Source organism: Anomaloglossus baeobatrachus, unplaced genomic scaffold (genome assembly GCF_048569485.1).
Source record: "Anomaloglossus baeobatrachus isolate aAnoBae1 unplaced genomic scaffold, aAnoBae1.hap1 Scaffold_2452, whole genome shotgun sequence".
Taxonomy (NCBI): Eukaryota; Metazoa; Chordata; class Amphibia; order Anura; family Aromobatidae; genus Anomaloglossus; species Anomaloglossus baeobatrachus.
In genome coordinates this window covers 79,093-95,719 of record NW_027442067.1, presented here as the reverse complement: position 1 = coordinate 95,719, position 16,627 = coordinate 79,093, and the positions used below count along the sequence as shown (strand labels likewise).

Here is a 16,627-nt window from a genome sequence, read left to right as displayed (position 1 = left end):
CTCCCAGCGTCCACCCAGGCATCTTACCCAAGTGGAGTAGAGAGCTACTAGTTGTTGGTTTCGCAGCCGAAACTGCCCGGACCGTCAACCGGTGTTGGTTTCTCAGCCCAAGGCTAACCGGACCTCCAACCGGGTGTTGGTTTCTCAGCCGAAGCTGACCCGGACCTCCAACCGGGTGTTGGTTTCTCAGCCGAAGCTGACCCAGACCTCCAACCGGGTGTTGGTTTCTCAGCCGAAGCTGACCCGGACCTCCAACCGGGTGTTGGTTTCTCAGCCCAAAGCTGAACGGACCTCCGACCATGATTATAAAAATTTCCCTTCCTAGCCAGAAGGCCGGGATAGAGCAATATGCTCAGAAAGTATGAAAGGGCAAGGTACGGTGTGCTACAGAGCCCAAGGCTCGCCGGGGTCCCAAGCCAGCAAGCTCAGACTCACTCCAGGGTCGTCAGTCCTGGGGCACATTGCACCATAGCCCCCACACTTACTCAGTCTAATAGCCTCGATCCTGGTAGGGCCATGTTTTCCTCTAGATGAATATACTATACATCAAGAGTACTAGCAAGCGCAACCTTCCAGTGTGCATTGCATCTGCCGAGCCTCACAGATTTTTTTGATTTAATGAAGCTTTCCAAAGCACCACAAAAAATGCATGACCGAAGTCACACCAAAAACAGTGCAAAGGCTAGGATTCGTGTGGACCCCACCGTGAGGAGAGGGTCCCCAAAAATCAACCCCGTCCCTCCGAGCCAGAAGGCCACAGCAAGGGTCAGGGATCTTCGGTGCTCCCCCAAGCCGAAGCCTGGTTGAGCCTTGTCGTTGCTCCCAGCGTCCACCCAGGCATCTTACCCAAGTGGAGTAGAGAGCTACTAGTTGTTGGTTTCGCAGCCGAAACTGCCCGGACCGTCAACCGGTGTTGGTTTCTCAGCCCAAGGCTAACCGGACCTCCAACCGGGTGTTGGTTTCTCAGCCGAAGCTGACCCAGACCTCCAACCGGGTGTTGGTTTCTCAGCCGAAGCTGACCCAGACCTCCAACCGGGTGTTAGTTTCTCAGCCCAAAGCTGACCAGACCTCCGACCGGGATTATAAAAATTTCCCTTCCTAGCCAGAAGGCCGGGATAGGGTAATATGCTCAAAAAGTATGAAAAGGCAAGGTACGGTGTGCTACAGAGCCCAAGGCTTGCCGGGGTCCCAAGCCAGCAAGCTCAGACTCACTCCAGGGTCGTCAGTCCTGGGGCACGTTGTACCATAGCCCCCCACCCTTACTCAGTCTAATAGCCTCGATCCTGGTAGGGCCATGTTTTCCTCTAGATGAATATACTATCCACCCAGAGTACTAGCAAGCGCAACCTTCCAGTGTGCATTGTATCATTGTACTAAGGTGGCCTGGAGCTTAAACCACCTCTTCGAACAACACTACACTTGATCTTAGCCAAAAGGCCGAGAAGCGATAACCAGAATTGGTTTGGGCCTCGAGTGGCACCCTGGCCTATGCCGGACACATCTTAGGGAGAGAGAGCGAGAGGGAGACAAACCCACGCCTACACAAGACATTTTGTCACCCAAGCCAACCCTTGAAAAGGCTGCTTTGCAGAGCCAAAACAAGAAGAATGGTGCGTTTTGCAGCCGCCGCCCACTGCAATGAATCTGAATAACTCCTCCTTTAGGGCGCAAGCAACTCCCCTCCCCCTTGCAGTCTTTCCAATTCACGATACAAAAAGACGGACAGGACAGGTTGCCTGACTTTCCGTCACTGCCACCCTTTGCCATCCTTACCCGTAGAAAGCCCTTTCATCATCCCCAAACCCTAATCTTTTCCCTTTCCTTCCCAGCCCCCAAACCCTGCCCTCTGTACCTTTCTCACCACCCGCTTCCCTTCTCCTGTCATCCCCCTACCACCCGGGAAAAAAAGAGATTGCCCCCTCCTTCCACTAGCCCACCCTCCCACCCAAAGAACAACTTCTTCTGCGCAGCTTGTTTTCTAGGCAGCAGCGCTATTGTGATGTCATCGGGGGGCATTGTGACAAGCCGCCAGTGTTCCGTCTCTTCATGTTGTGCACAGTTCAAACGGAAAATACATCAACAGGCAGACTACAGAAAAGCTTACTATCAAAGGTTAGAGGGGGGCTTTCTCAGAGGGCTTTTTACAGTTTTTCTATTCCCAATTAGCCGTTTAAGTGTACTTATTGAAAGTAGTAATTCTTTCATAGGCCGCCCTTTCTTAGTATTTGACGTTCCTTATATTGCGGTATGAGGCTTCGCAGTAGGTTGCAAACATTCATCACCCATGACTGTCCCCAATTGAGCTCAGAAGCTCAATGTCTATCATGACCTCTCTTTTAGAATGTCCAAGAGCAAGCAAACTATTCCTCCAGGAGAGGGCGCCAACAGACTACTAAAGAGATCATCATTACTCAAAGAAAACCCCAAAAACCAATGCATGATAGGAATAAACAGGTAACTTTCTTTGGAGTGGAAGCGGAGAGATCGCACCAGATGCCAATTCTAGATGTTATCACACCTGTGGTCACTGCAGCAGCAGGTGAATCCACTTTGTCCAAAAGGGATCTATTCCATTCAATTGCAAATGATCTAGATAAGACAGAGAACTGCAGCACGGGGACATAGCCGAGTTGGTCAGGTTGAGTGGTGATGAGTTTGCTATTTGGATGAATAAAGAAAGTCAAAAGTGTGAAAGATAAAAAACAAAAGGAGGAAGTGTGAAAAGTGAATGGGCCAAATTGAGGTGCATATGAAGACGTATGCTTTCTTCCAATTCATTAAATCGGGCTAATATGAATCAGGTGAATTGAGTTCTGCTTTTGGAAACTGGGTTAAGAAGGGGTGCACCGTTCCTGGAGGTACTGCAATACCAGGTCAATGCGTGGAGTGGACAGAGCAAGCTCTTTTTCCATCTCCCTGTTCTAAAAATCCATTTAATATATGGTCCCCAGATAGGGGACGTATCAGATATTAAACTGATAAGAACAGATACTACACTTGATCTTAGCCAAAAGGCCGAGAAGCGATAACCAGAATTGGTTTGGGCCTCGAGTGGCACCCTGGCCTATGCCGGACACATCTTAGGGAGAGAGAGCGAGAGGGAGACAAACCCACGCCTACACAAGACATTTTGTCACCCAAGCCAACCCTTGAAAAGGCTGCTTTGCAGAGCCAAAACAAGAAGAATGGTGCGTTTTGCAGCCGCCGCCCACTGCAATGAATCTGAATAACTCCTCCTTTAGGGCGCAAGCAACTCCCCTCCCCCTTGCAGTCTTTCCAATTCACGATACAAAAAGACGGACAGGACAGGTTGCCTGACTTTCCGTCACTGCCACCCTTTGCCATCCTTACCCGTAGAAAGCCCTTTCATCATCCCCAAACCCTAATCTTTTCCCTTTCCTTCCCAGCCCCCAAACCCTGCCCTCTGTACCTTTCTCACCACCCGCTTCCCTTCTCCTGTCATCCCCCTACCACCCGGGAAAAAAAGAGATTGCCCCCTCCTTCCACTAGCCCACCCTCCCACCCAAAGAACAACTTCTTCTGCGCAGCTTGTTTTCTAGGCAGCAGCGCTATTGTGATGTCATCGGGGGGCATTGTGACAAGCCGCCAGTGTTCCGTCTCTTCATGTTGTGCACAGTTCAAACGGAAAATACATCAACAGGCAGACTACAGAAAAGCTTACTATCAAAGGTTAGAGGGGGGCTTTCTCAGAGGGCTTTTTACAGTTTTTCTATTCCCAATTAGCCGTTTAAGTGTACTTATTGAAAGTAGTAATTCTTTCATAGGCCGCCCTTTCTTAGTATTTGACGTTCCTTATATTGCGGTATGAGGCTTCGCAGTAGGTTGCAAACATTCATCACCCATGACTGTCCCCAATTGAGCTCAGAAGCTCAATGTCTATCATGACCTCTCTTTTAGAATGTCCAAGAGCAAGCAAACTATTCCTCCAGGAGAGGGCGCCAACAGACTACTAAAGAGATCATCATTACTCAAAGAAAACCCCAAAAACCAATGCATGATAGGAATAAACAGGTAACTTTCTTTGGAGTGGAAGCGGAGAGATCGCACCAGATGCCAATTCTAGATGTTATCACACCTGTGGTCACTGCAGCAGCAGGTGAATCCACTTTGTCCAAAAGGGATCTATTCCATTCAATTGCAAATGATCTAGATAAGACAGAGAACTGCAGCACGGGGACATAGCCGAGTTGGTCAGGTTGAGTGGTGATGAGTTTGCTATTTGGATGAATAAAGAAAGTCAAAAGTGTGAAAGATAAAAAACAAAAGGAGGAAGTGTGAAAAGTGAATGGGCCAAATTGAGGTGCATATGAAGACGTATGCTTTCTTCCAATTCATTAAATCGGGCTAATATGAATCAGGTGAATTGAGTTCTGCTTTTGGAAACTGGGTTAAGAAGGGGTGCACCGTTCCTGGAGGTACTGCAATACCAGGTCAATGCGTGGAGTGGACAGAGCAAGCTCTTTTTCCATCTCCCTGTTCTAAAAATCCATTTAATATATGGTCCCCAGATAGGGGACGTATCAGATATTAAACTGATAAGAACAGATACTACACTTGATCTTAGCCAAAAGGCCGAGAAGCGATAACCAGAATTGGTTTGGGCCTCGAGTGGCACCCTGGCCTATGCCGGACACATCTTAGGGAGAGAGAGCGAGAGGGAGACAAACCCACGCCTACACAAGACATTTTGTCACCCAAGCCAACCCTTGAAAAGGCTGCTTTGCAGAGCCAAAACAAGAAGAATGGTGCGTTTTGCAGCCGCCGCCCACTGCAATGAATCTGAATAACTCCTCCTTTAGGGCGCAAGCAACTCCCCTCCCCCTTGCAGTCTTTCCAATTCACGATACAAAAAGACGGACAGGACAGGTTGCCTGACTTTCCGTCACTGCCACCCTTTGCCATCCTTACCCGTAGAAAGCCCTTTCATCATCCCCAAACCCTAATCTTTTCCCTTTCCTTCCCAGCCCCCAAACCCTGCCCTCTGTACCTTTCTCACCACCCGCTTCCCTTCTCCTGTCATCCCCCTACCACCCGGGAAAAAAAGAGATTGCCCCCTCCTTCCACTAGCCCACCCTCCCACCCAAAGAACAACTTCTTCTGCGCAGCTTGTTTTCTAGGCAGCAGCGCTATTGTGATGTCATCGGGGGGCATTGTGACAAGCCGCCAGTGTTCCGTCTCTTCATGTTGTGCACAGTTCAAACGGAAAATACATCAACAGGCAGACTACAGAAAAGCTTACTATCAAAGGTTAGAGGGGGGCTTTCTCAGAGGGCTTTTTACAGTTTTTCTATTCCCAATTAGCCGTTTAAGTGTACTTATTGAAAGTAGTAATTCTTTCATAGGCCGCCCTTTCTTAGTATTTGACGTTCCTTATATTGCGGTATGAGGCTTCGCAGTAGGTTGCAAACATTCATCACCCATGACTGTCCCCAATTGAGCTCAGAAGCTCAATGTCTATCATGACCTCTCTTTTAGAATGTCCAAGAGCAAGCAAACTATTCCTCCAGGAGAGGGCGCCAACAGACTACTAAAGAGATCATCATTACTCAAAGAAAACCCCAAAAACCAATGCATGATAGGAATAAACAGGTAACTTTCTTTGGAGTGGAAGCGGAGAGATCGCACCAGATGCCAATTCTAGATGTTATCACACCTGTGGTCACTGCAGCAGCAGGTGAATCCACTTTGTCCAAAAGGGATCTATTCCATTCAATTGCAAATGATCTAGATAAGACAGAGAACTGCAGCACGGGGACATAGCCGAGTTGGTCAGGTTGAGTGGTGATGAGTTTGCTATTTGGATGAATAAAGAAAGTCAAAAGTGTGAAAGATAAAAAACAAAAGGAGGAAGTGTGAAAAGTGAATGGGCCAAATTGAGGTGCATATGAAGACGTATGCTTTCTTCCAATTCATTAAATCGGGCTAATATGAATCAGGTGAATTGAGTTCTGCTTTTGGAAACTGGGTTAAGAAGGGGTGCACCGTTCCTGGAGGTACTGCAATACCAGGTCAATGCGTGGAGTGGACAGAGCAAGCTCTTTTTCCATCTCCCTGTTCTAAAAATCCATTTAATATATGGTCCCCAGATAGGGGACGTATCAGATATTAAACTGATAAGAACAGATACTACACTTGATCTTAGCCAAAAGGCCGAGAAGCGATAACCAGAATTGGTTTGGGCCTCGAGTGGCACCCTGGCCTATGCCGGACACATCTTAGGGAGAGAGAGCGAGAGGGAGACAAACCCACGCCTACACAAGACATTTTGTCACCCAAGCCAACCCTTGAAAAGGCTGCTTTGCAGAGCCAAAACAAGAAGAATGGTGCGTTTTGCAGCCGCCGCCCACTGCAATGAATCTGAATAACTCCTCCTTTAGGGCGCAAGCAACTCCCCTCCCCCTTGCAGTCTTTCCAATTCACGATACAAAAAGACGGACAGGACAGGTTGCCTGACTTTCCGTCACTGCCACCCTTTGCCATCCTTACCCGTAGAAAGCCCTTTCATCATCCCCAAACCCTAATCTTTTCCCTTTCCTTCCCAGCCCCCAAACCCTGCCCTCTGTACCTTTCTCACCACCCGCTTCCCTTCTCCTGTCATCCCCCTACCACCCGGGAAAAAAAGAGATTGCCCCCTCCTTCCACTAGCCCACCCTCCCACCCAAAGAACAACTTCTTCTGCGCAGCTTGTTTTCTAGGCAGCAGCGCTATTGTGATGTCATCGGGGGGCATTGTGACAAGCCGCCAGTGTTCCGTCTCTTCATGTTGTGCACAGTTCAAACGGAAAATACATCAACAGGCAGACTACAGAAAAGCTTACTATCAAAGGTTAGAGGGGGGCTTTCTCAGAGGGCTTTTTACAGTTTTTCTATTCCCAATTAGCCGTTTAAGTGTACTTATTGAAAGTAGTAATTCTTTCATAGGCCGCCCTTTCTTAGTATTTGACGTTCCTTATATTGCGGTATGAGGCTTCGCAGTAGGTTGCAAACATTCATCACCCATGACTGTCCCCAATTGAGCTCAGAAGCTCAATGTCTATCATGACCTCTCTTTTAGAATGTCCAAGAGCAAGCAAACTATTCCTCCAGGAGAGGGCGCCAACAGACTACTAAAGAGATCATCATTACTCAAAGAAAACCCCAAAAACCAATGCATGATAGGAATAAACAGGTAACTTTCTTTGGAGTGGAAGCGGAGAGATCGCACCAGATGCCAATTCTAGATGTTATCACACCTGTGGTCACTGCAGCAGCAGGTGAATCCACTTTGTCCAAAAGGGATCTATTCCATTCAATTGCAAATGATCTAGATAAGACAGAGAACTGCAGCACGGGGACATAGCCGAGTTGGTCAGGTTGAGTGGTGATGAGTTTGCTATTTGGATGAATAAAGAAAGTCAAAAGTGTGAAAGATAAAAAACAAAAGGAGGAAGTGTGAAAAGTGAATGGGCCAAATTGAGGTGCATATGAAGACGTATGCTTTCTTCCAATTCATTAAATCGGGCTAATATGAATCAGGTGAATTGAGTTCTGCTTTTGGAAACTGGGTTAAGAAGGGGTGCACCGTTCCTGGAGGTACTGCAATACCAGGTCAATGCGTGGAGTGGACAGAGCAAGCTCTTTTTCCATCTCCCTGTTCTAAAAATCCATTTAATATATGGTCCCCAGATAGGGGACGTATCAGATATTAAACTGATAAGAACAGATACTACACTTGATCTTAGCCAAAAGGCCGAGAAGCGATAACCAGAATTGGTTTGGGCCTCGAGTGGCACCCTGGCCTATGCCGGACACATCTTAGGGAGAGAGAGCGAGAGGGAGACAAACCCACGCCTACACAAGACATTTTGTCACCCAAGCCAACCCTTGAAAAGGCTGCTTTGCAGAGCCAAAACAAGAAGAATGGTGCGTTTTGCAGCCGCCGCCCACTGCAATGAATCTGAATAACTCCTCCTTTAGGGCGCAAGCAACTCCCCTCCCCCTTGCAGTCTTTCCAATTCACGATACAAAAAGACGGACAGGACAGGTTGCCTGACTTTCCGTCACTGCCACCCTTTGCCATCCTTACCCGTAGAAAGCCCTTTCATCATCCCCAAACCCTAATCTTTTCCCTTTCCTTCCCAGCCCCCAAACCCTGCCCTCTGTACCTTTCTCACCACCCGCTTCCCTTCTCCTGTCATCCCCCTACCACCCGGGAAAAAAAGAGATTGCCCCCTCCTTCCACTAGCCCACCCTCCCACCCAAAGAACAACTTCTTCTGCGCAGCTTGTTTTCTAGGCAGCAGCGCTATTGTGATGTCATCGGGGGGCATTGTGACAAGCCGCCAGTGTTCCGTCTCTTCATGTTGTGCACAGTTCAAACGGAAAATACATCAACAGGCAGACTACAGAAAAGCTTACTATCAAAGGTTAGAGGGGGGCTTTCTCAGAGGGCTTTTTACAGTTTTTCTATTCCCAATTAGCCGTTTAAGTGTACTTATTGAAAGTAGTAATTCTTTCATAGGCCGCCCTTTCTTAGTATTTGACGTTCCTTATATTGCGGTATGAGGCTTCGCAGTAGGTTGCAAACATTCATCACCCATGACTGTCCCCAATTGAGCTCAGAAGCTCAATGTCTATCATGACCTCTCTTTTAGAATGTCCAAGAGCAAGCAAACTATTCCTCCAGGAGAGGGCGCCAACAGACTACTAAAGAGATCATCATTACTCAAAGAAAACCCCAAAAACCAATGCATGATAGGAATAAACAGGTAACTTTCTTTGGAGTGGAAGCGGAGAGATCGCACCAGATGCCAATTCTAGATGTTATCACACCTGTGGTCACTGCAGCAGCAGGTGAATCCACTTTGTCCAAAAGGGATCTATTCCATTCAATTGCAAATGATCTAGATAAGACAGAGAACTGCAGCACGGGGACATAGCCGAGTTGGTCAGGTTGAGTGGTGATGAGTTTGCTATTTGGATGAATAAAGAAAGTCAAAAGTGTGAAAGATAAAAAACAAAAGGAGGAAGTGTGAAAAGTGAATGGGCCAAATTGAGGTGCATATGAAGACGTATGCTTTCTTCCAATTCATTAAATCGGGCTAATATGAATCAGGTGAATTGAGTTCTGCTTTTGGAAACTGGGTTAAGAAGGGGTGCACCGTTCCTGGAGGTACTGCAATACCAGGTCAATGCGTGGAGTGGACAGAGCAAGCTCTTTTTCCATCTCCCTGTTCTAAAAATCCATTTAATATATGGTCCCCAGATAGGGGACGTATCAGATATTAAACTGATAAGAACAGATACTACACTTGATCTTAGCCAAAAGGCCGAGAAGCGATAACCAGAATTGGTTTGGGCCTCGAGTGGCACCCTGGCCTATGCCGGACACATCTTAGGGAGAGAGAGCGAGAGGGAGACAAACCCACGCCTACACAAGACATTTTGTCACCCAAGCCAACCCTTGAAAAGGCTGCTTTGCAGAGCCAAAACAAGAAGAATGGTGCGTTTTGCAGCCGCCGCCCACTGCAATGAATCTGAATAACTCCTCCTTTAGGGCGCAAGCAACTCCCCTCCCCCTTGCAGTCTTTCCAATTCACGATACAAAAAGACGGACAGGACAGGTTGCCTGACTTTCCGTCACTGCCACCCTTTGCCATCCTTACCCGTAGAAAGCCCTTTCATCATCCCCAAACCCTAATCTTTTCCCTTTCCTTCCCAGCCCCCAAACCCTGCCCTCTGTACCTTTCTCACCACCCGCTTCCCTTCTCCTGTCATCCCCCTACCACCCGGGAAAAAAAGAGATTGCCCCCTCCTTCCACTAGCCCACCCTCCCACCCAAAGAACAACTTCTTCTGCGCAGCTTGTTTTCTAGGCAGCAGCGCTATTGTGATGTCATCGGGGGGCATTGTGACAAGCCGCCAGTGTTCCGTCTCTTCATGTTGTGCACAGTTCAAACGGAAAATACATCAACAGGCAGACTACAGAAAAGCTTACTATCAAAGGTTAGAGGGGGGCTTTCTCAGAGGGCTTTTTACAGTTTTTCTATTCCCAATTAGCCGTTTAAGTGTACTTATTGAAAGTAGTAATTCTTTCATAGGCCGCCCTTTCTTAGTATTTGACGTTCCTTATATTGCGGTATGAGGCTTCGCAGTAGGTTGCAAACATTCATCACCCATGACTGTCCCCAATTGAGCTCAGAAGCTCAATGTCTATCATGACCTCTCTTTTAGAATGTCCAAGAGCAAGCAAACTATTCCTCCAGGAGAGGGCGCCAACAGACTACTAAAGAGATCATCATTACTCAAAGAAAACCCCAAAAACCAATGCATGATAGGAATAAACAGGTAACTTTCTTTGGAGTGGAAGCGGAGAGATCGCACCAGATGCCAATTCTAGATGTTATCACACCTGTGGTCACTGCAGCAGCAGGTGAATCCACTTTGTCCAAAAGGGATCTATTCCATTCAATTGCAAATGATCTAGATAAGACAGAGAACTGCAGCACGGGGACATAGCCGAGTTGGTCAGGTTGAGTGGTGATGAGTTTGCTATTTGGATGAATAAAGAAAGTCAAAAGTGTGAAAGATAAAAAACAAAAGGAGGAAGTGTGAAAAGTGAATGGGCCAAATTGAGGTGCATATGAAGACGTATGCTTTCTTCCAATTCATTAAATCGGGCTAATATGAATCAGGTGAATTGAGTTCTGCTTTTGGAAACTGGGTTAAGAAGGGGTGCACCGTTCCTGGAGGTACTGCAATACCAGGTCAATGCGTGGAGTGGACAGAGCAAGCTCTTTTTCCATCTCCCTGTTCTAAAAATCCATTTAATATATGGTCCCCAGATAGGGGACGTATCAGATATTAAACTGATAAGAACAGATACTACACTTGATCTTAGCCAAAAGGCCGAGAAGCGATAACCAGAATTGGTTTGGGCCTCGAGTGGCACCCTGGCCTATGCCGGACACATCTTAGGGAGAGAGAGCGAGAGGGAGACAAACCCACGCCTACACAAGACATTTTGTCACCCAAGCCAACCCTTGAAAAGGCTGCTTTGCAGAGCCAAAACAAGAAGAATGGTGCGTTTTGCAGCCGCCGCCCACTGCAATGAATCTGAATAACTCCTCCTTTAGGGCGCAAGCAACTCCCCTCCCCCTTGCAGTCTTTCCAATTCACGATACAAAAAGACGGACAGGACAGGTTGCCTGACTTTCCGTCACTGCCACCCTTTGCCATCCTTACCCGTAGAAAGCCCTTTCATCATCCCCAAACCCTAATCTTTTCCCTTTCCTTCCCAGCCCCCAAACCCTGCCCTCTGTACCTTTCTCACCACCCGCTTCCCTTCTCCTGTCATCCCCCTACCACCCGGGAAAAAAAGAGATTGCCCCCTCCTTCCACTAGCCCACCCTCCCACCCAAAGAACAACTTCTTCTGCGCAGCTTGTTTTCTAGGCAGCAGCGCTATTGTGATGTCATCGGGGGGCATTGTGACAAGCCGCCAGTGTTCCGTCTCTTCATGTTGTGCACAGTTCAAACGGAAAATACATCAACAGGCAGACTACAGAAAAGCTTACTATCAAAGGTTAGAGGGGGGCTTTCTCAGAGGGCTTTTTACAGTTTTTCTATTCCCAATTAGCCGTTTAAGTGTACTTATTGAAAGTAGTAATTCTTTCATAGGCCGCCCTTTCTTAGTATTTGACGTTCCTTATATTGCGGTATGAGGCTTCGCAGTAGGTTGCAAACATTCATCACCCATGACTGTCCCCAATTGAGCTCAGAAGCTCAATGTCTATCATGACCTCTCTTTTAGAATGTCCAAGAGCAAGCAAACTATTCCTCCAGGAGAGGGCGCCAACAGACTACTAAAGAGATCATCATTACTCAAAGAAAACCCCAAAAACCAATGCATGATAGGAATAAACAGGTAACTTTCTTTGGAGTTTAAGCGGAGAGATCGCACCAGATGCCAATTCTAGATGTTATCACACCTGTGGTCACTGCAGCAGCAGGTGAATCCACTTTGTCCAAAAGGGATCTATTCCATTCAATTGCAAATGATCTAGATAAGACAGAGAACTGCAGCACGGGGACATAGCCGAGTTGGTCAGGTTGAGTGGTGATGAGTTTGCTATTTGGATGAATAAAGAAAGTCAAAAGTGTGAAAGATAAAAAACAAAAGGAGGAAGTGTGAAAAGTGAATGGGCCAAATTGAGGTGCATATGAAGACGTATGCTTTCTTCCAATTCATTAAATCGGGCTAATATGAATCAGGTGAATTGAGTTCTGCTTTTGGAAACTGGGTTAAGAAGGGGTGCACCGTTCCTGGAGGTACTGCAATACCAGGTCAATGCGTGGAGTGGACAGAGCAAGCTCTTTTTCCATCTCCCTGTTCTAAAAATCCATTTAATATATGGTCCCCAGATAGGGGACGTATCAGATATTAAACTGATAAGAACAGATACTACACTTGATCTTAGCCAAAAGGCCGAGAAGCGATAACCAGAATTGGTTTGGGCCTCGAGTGGCACCCTGGCCTATGCCGGACACATCTTAGGGAGAGAGAGCGAGAGGGAGACAAACCCACGCCTACACAAGACATTTTGTCACCCAAGCCAACCCTTGAAAAGGCTGCTTTGCAGAGCCAAAACAAGAAGAATGGTGCGTTTTGCAGCCGCCGCCCACTGCAATGAATCTGAATAACTCCTCCTTTAGGGCGCAAGCAACTCCCCTCCCCCTTGCAGTCTTTCCAATTCACGATACAAAAAGACGGACAGGACAGGTTGCCTGACTTTCCGTCACTGCCACCCTTTGCCATCCTTACCCGTAGAAAGCCCTTTCATCATCCCCAAACCCTAATCTTTTCCCTTTCCTTCCCAGCCCCCAAACCCTGCCCTCTGTACCTTTCTCACCACCCGCTTCCCTTCTCCTGTCATCCCCCTACCACCCGGGAAAAAAAGAGATTGCCCCCTCCTTCCACTAGCCCACCCTCCCACCCAAAGAACAACTTCTTCTGCGCAGCTTGTTTTCTAGGCAGCAGCGCTATTGTGATGTCATCGGGGGGCATTGTGACAAGCCGCCAGTGTTCCGTCTCTTCATGTTGTGCACAGTTCAAACGGAAAATACATCAACAGGCAGACTACAGAAAAGCTTACTATCAAAGGTTAGAGGGGGGCTTTCTCAGAGGGCTTTTTACAGTTTTTCTATTCCCAATTAGCCGTTTAAGTGTACTTATTGAAAGTAGTAATTCTTTCATAGGCCGCCCTTTCTTAGTATTTGACGTTCCTTATATTGCGGTATGAGGCTTCGCAGTAGGTTGCAAACATTCATCACCCATGACTGTCCCCAATTGAGCTCAGAAGCTCAATGTCTATCATGACCTCTCTTTTAGAATGTCCAAGAGCAAGCAAACTATTCCTCCAGGAGAGGGCGCCAACAGACTACTAAAGAGATCATCATTACTCAAAGAAAACCCCAAAAACCAATGCATGATAGGAATAAACAGGTAACTTTCTTTGGAGTGGAAGCGGAGAGATCGCACCAGATGCCAATTCTAGATGTTATCACACCTGTGGTCACTGCAGCAGCAGGTGAATCCACTTTGTCCAAAAGGGATCTATTCCATTCAATTGCAAATGATCTAGATAAGACAGAGAACTGCAGCACGGGGACATAGCCGAGTTGGTCAGGTTGAGTGGTGATGAGTTTGCTATTTGGATGAATAAAGAAAGTCAAAAGTGTGAAAGATAAAAAACAAAAGGAGGAAGTGTGAAAAGTGAATGGGCCAAATTGAGGTGCATATGAAGACGTATGCTTTCTTCCAATTCATTAAATCGGGCTAATATGAATCAGGTGAATTGAGTTCTGCTTTTGGAAACTGGGTTAAGAAGGGGTGCACCGTTCCTGGAGGTACTGCAATACCAGGTCAATGCGTGGAGTGGACAGAGCAAGCTCTTTTTCCATCTCCCTGTTCTAAAAATCCATTTAATATATGGTCCCCAGATAGGGGACGTATCAGATATTAAACTGATAAGAACAGATACTACACTTGATCTTAGCCAAAAGGCCGAGAAGCGATAACCAGAATTGGTTTGGGCCTCGAGTGGCACCCTGGCCTATGCCGGACACATCTTAGGGAGAGAGAGCGAGAGGGAGACAAACCCACGCCTACACAAGACATTTTGTCACCCAAGCCAACCCTTGAAAAGGCTGCTTTGCAGAGCCAAAACAAGAAGAATGGTGCGTTTTGCAGCCGCCGCCCACTGCAATGAATCTGAATAACTCCTCCTTTAGGGCGCAAGCAACTCCCCTCCCCCTTGCAGTCTTTCCAATTCACGATACAAAAAGACGGACAGGACAGGTTGCCTGACTTTCCGTCACTGCCACCCTTTGCCATCCTTACCCGTAGAAAGCCCTTTCATCATCCCCAAACCCTAATCTTTTCCCTTTCCTTCCCAGCCCCCAAACCCTGCCCTCTGTACCTTTCTCACCACCCGCTTCCCTTCTCCTGTCATCCCCCTACCACCCGGGAAAAAAAGAGATTGCCCCCTCCTTCCACTAGCCCACCCTCCCACCCAAAGAACAACTTCTTCTGCGCAGCTTGTTTTCTAGGCAGCAGCGCTATTGTGATGTCATCGGGGGGCATTGTGACAAGCCGCCAGTGTTCCGTCTCTTCATGTTGTGCACAGTTCAAACGGAAAATACATCAACAGGCAGACTACAGAAAAGCTTACTATCAAAGGTTAGAGGGGGGCTTTCTCAGAGGGCTTTTTACAGTTTTTCTATTCCCAATTAGCCGTTTAAGTGTACTTATTGAAAGTAGTAATTCTTTCATAGGCCGCCCTTTCTTAGTATTTGACGTTCCTTATATTGCGGTATGAGGCTTCGCAGTAGGTTGCAAACATTCATCACCCATGACTGTCCCCAATTGAGCTCAGAAGCTCAATGTCTATCATGACCTCTCTTTTAGAATGTCCAAGAGCAAGCAAACTATTCCTCCAGGAGAGGGCGCCAACAGACTACTAAAGAGATCATCATTACTCAAAGAAAACCCCAAAAACCAATGCATGATAGGAATAAACAGGTAACTTTCTTTGGAGTGGAAGCGGAGAGATCGCACCAGATGCCAATTCTAGATGTTATCACACCTGTGGTCACTGCAGCAGCAGGTGAATCCACTTTGTCCAAAAGGGATCTATTCCATTCAATTGCAAATGATCTAGATAAGACAGAGAACTGCAGCACGGGGACATAGCCGAGTTGGTCAGGTTGAGTGGTGATGAGTTTGCTATTTGGATGAATAAAGAAAGTCAAAAGTGTGAAAGATAAAAAACAAAAGGAGGAAGTGTGAAAAGTGAATGAGCCAAATTGAGGTGCATATGAAGACGTATGCTTTCTTCCAATTCATTAAATCGGGCTAATATGAATCAGGTGAATTGAGTTCTGCTTTTGGAAACTGGGTTAAGAAGGGGTGCACCGTTCCTGGAGGTACTGCAATACCAGGTCAATGCGTGGAGTGGACAGAGCAAGCTCTTTTTCCATCTCCCTGTTCTAAAAATCCATTTAATATATGGTCCCCAGATAGGGGACGTATCAGATATTAAACTGATAAGAACAGATTTTGATTTAATGAAGCTTTCCAAAGCACCGCAAAAAATGCATGACCGAAGTCACACCAAAAACAGTGCAAAGGCTAGGATTCGTGTGGACCCCTCCGTGAGGAGAGGGTCCCCAAAAATCAACCCCGTCCCTCCGAGCCAGAAGGCCACAGCAAGGGTCAGGGATCTTCGGTGCTCCCCCAAGCCGAAGCCTGGTTGAGCCTTGTCGTTGCTCCCAGCGTCCACCCAGGCATCTTACCCAAGTGGAGTAGAGAGCTACTAGTTGTTGGTTTCGCAGCCAAAACTGCCCGGACCGTCAACCGGTGTTGGTTTCTCAGCCCAAGGCTAACCGGACCTCCAACCGGGTGTTGGTTTCTCAGCCGAAGCTGACCCGGACCTCCAACCAGGTGTTGGTTTCTCAGCCGAAGCTGACCCGGACCTCCAACCGGGTGTTGGTTTCTCAGCCGAAGCTGACCCGGACCTCCAACCGGGTGTTGGTTTCTCAGCCCAAAGCTGAACGGACCTCCGACCATGATTATAAAAATTTCCCTTCCTAGCCAGAAGGCCGGGATAGAGCAATATGCTCAGAAAGTATGAAAGGGCAAGGTACGGTGTGCTACAGAGCCCAAGGCTTGCCGGGGTCCAAAGCCAGCAAGCTCAGACTCACTCCAGGGTCGTCAATCCTGGGGCACATTGCACCATAGCCCCCACACTTACTCAGTCTAATAGCCTCGATCCTGGTAGGGCCCTGGTTTCCTCTAGATGGATATACTATCCTCCCAAAGTACTAACAAGCGCAACCTTCCAGTGTGCATTGCATCATTGTACTAAGGTGGCCGGAGCCTTAAACCACCTTTTCGAACGATACTACACTTGATCTTAGCCAAAAGGCCGAGAAGCGATAACCAGAATTGGTTTGGGCCTCGAGTGGCACCCTGGCCTATGCCGGACACATCTTAGGGAGAGAGAGCGAGAGGGAGACAAACCCACGCCTACACAAGACATTTTGTCACCCAAGCCAACCCTTGAAAAGGC

The 16,627-nt window shown here is 47.4% G+C and overlaps 9 non-coding genes and 1 pseudogene across 9 annotated transcripts; all 10 read right to left on the bottom strand.

The window, feature by feature from the left end:
• Positions 1-2,836: 2,836 nt before the first annotated feature.
• Positions 2,837-3,027, bottom strand: LOC142262390 (U2 spliceosomal RNA). Its single transcript, XR_012729782.1, has one exon. It is a non-coding gene; the product is annotated as a U2 spliceosomal RNA (small nuclear RNA).
• A 1,387-nt stretch (positions 3,028-4,414) lies between these two features.
• Positions 4,415-4,605, bottom strand: LOC142262388 (U2 spliceosomal RNA). Its single transcript, XR_012729781.1, has one exon. It is a non-coding gene; the product is annotated as a U2 spliceosomal RNA (small nuclear RNA).
• A 1,387-nt stretch (positions 4,606-5,992) lies between these two features.
• LOC142262538 (U2 spliceosomal RNA) lies at positions 5,993-6,183 on the bottom strand. The gene has a single exon (XR_012729895.1). It is a non-coding gene; the product is annotated as a U2 spliceosomal RNA (small nuclear RNA).
• Positions 6,184-7,570: 1,387 nt separating this feature from the next.
• On the bottom strand, positions 7,571-7,761 carry LOC142262537 (U2 spliceosomal RNA). The gene has a single exon (XR_012729894.1). It is a non-coding gene; the product is annotated as a U2 spliceosomal RNA (small nuclear RNA).
• A 1,387-nt stretch (positions 7,762-9,148) lies between these two features.
• LOC142262536 (U2 spliceosomal RNA) lies at positions 9,149-9,339 on the bottom strand. The gene has a single exon (XR_012729893.1). It is a non-coding gene; the product is annotated as a U2 spliceosomal RNA (small nuclear RNA).
• A 1,387-nt stretch (positions 9,340-10,726) lies between these two features.
• LOC142262535 (U2 spliceosomal RNA) lies at positions 10,727-10,917 on the bottom strand. Its single transcript, XR_012729892.1, has one exon. It is a non-coding gene; the product is annotated as a U2 spliceosomal RNA (small nuclear RNA).
• A 1,387-nt stretch (positions 10,918-12,304) lies between these two features.
• Positions 12,305-12,495, bottom strand: LOC142262534 (U2 spliceosomal RNA). Its single transcript, XR_012729891.1, has one exon. It is a non-coding gene; the product is annotated as a U2 spliceosomal RNA (small nuclear RNA).
• Positions 12,496-13,882: 1,387 nt separating this feature from the next.
• On the bottom strand, positions 13,883-14,073 carry LOC142262531 (U2 spliceosomal RNA). Its single transcript, XR_012729889.1, has one exon. It is a non-coding gene; the product is annotated as a U2 spliceosomal RNA (small nuclear RNA).
• A 1,387-nt stretch (positions 14,074-15,460) lies between these two features.
• Positions 15,461-15,656, bottom strand: LOC142262460 (U2 spliceosomal RNA). Its single transcript, XR_012729841.1, has one exon. It is a non-coding gene; the product is annotated as a U2 spliceosomal RNA (small nuclear RNA).
• Positions 15,657-16,353: 697 nt separating this feature from the next.
• On the bottom strand, positions 16,354-16,495 carry LOC142262493 (U2 spliceosomal RNA; annotated as a pseudogene).
• Between the last annotated feature and the right edge of the window lie 132 nt (positions 16,496-16,627).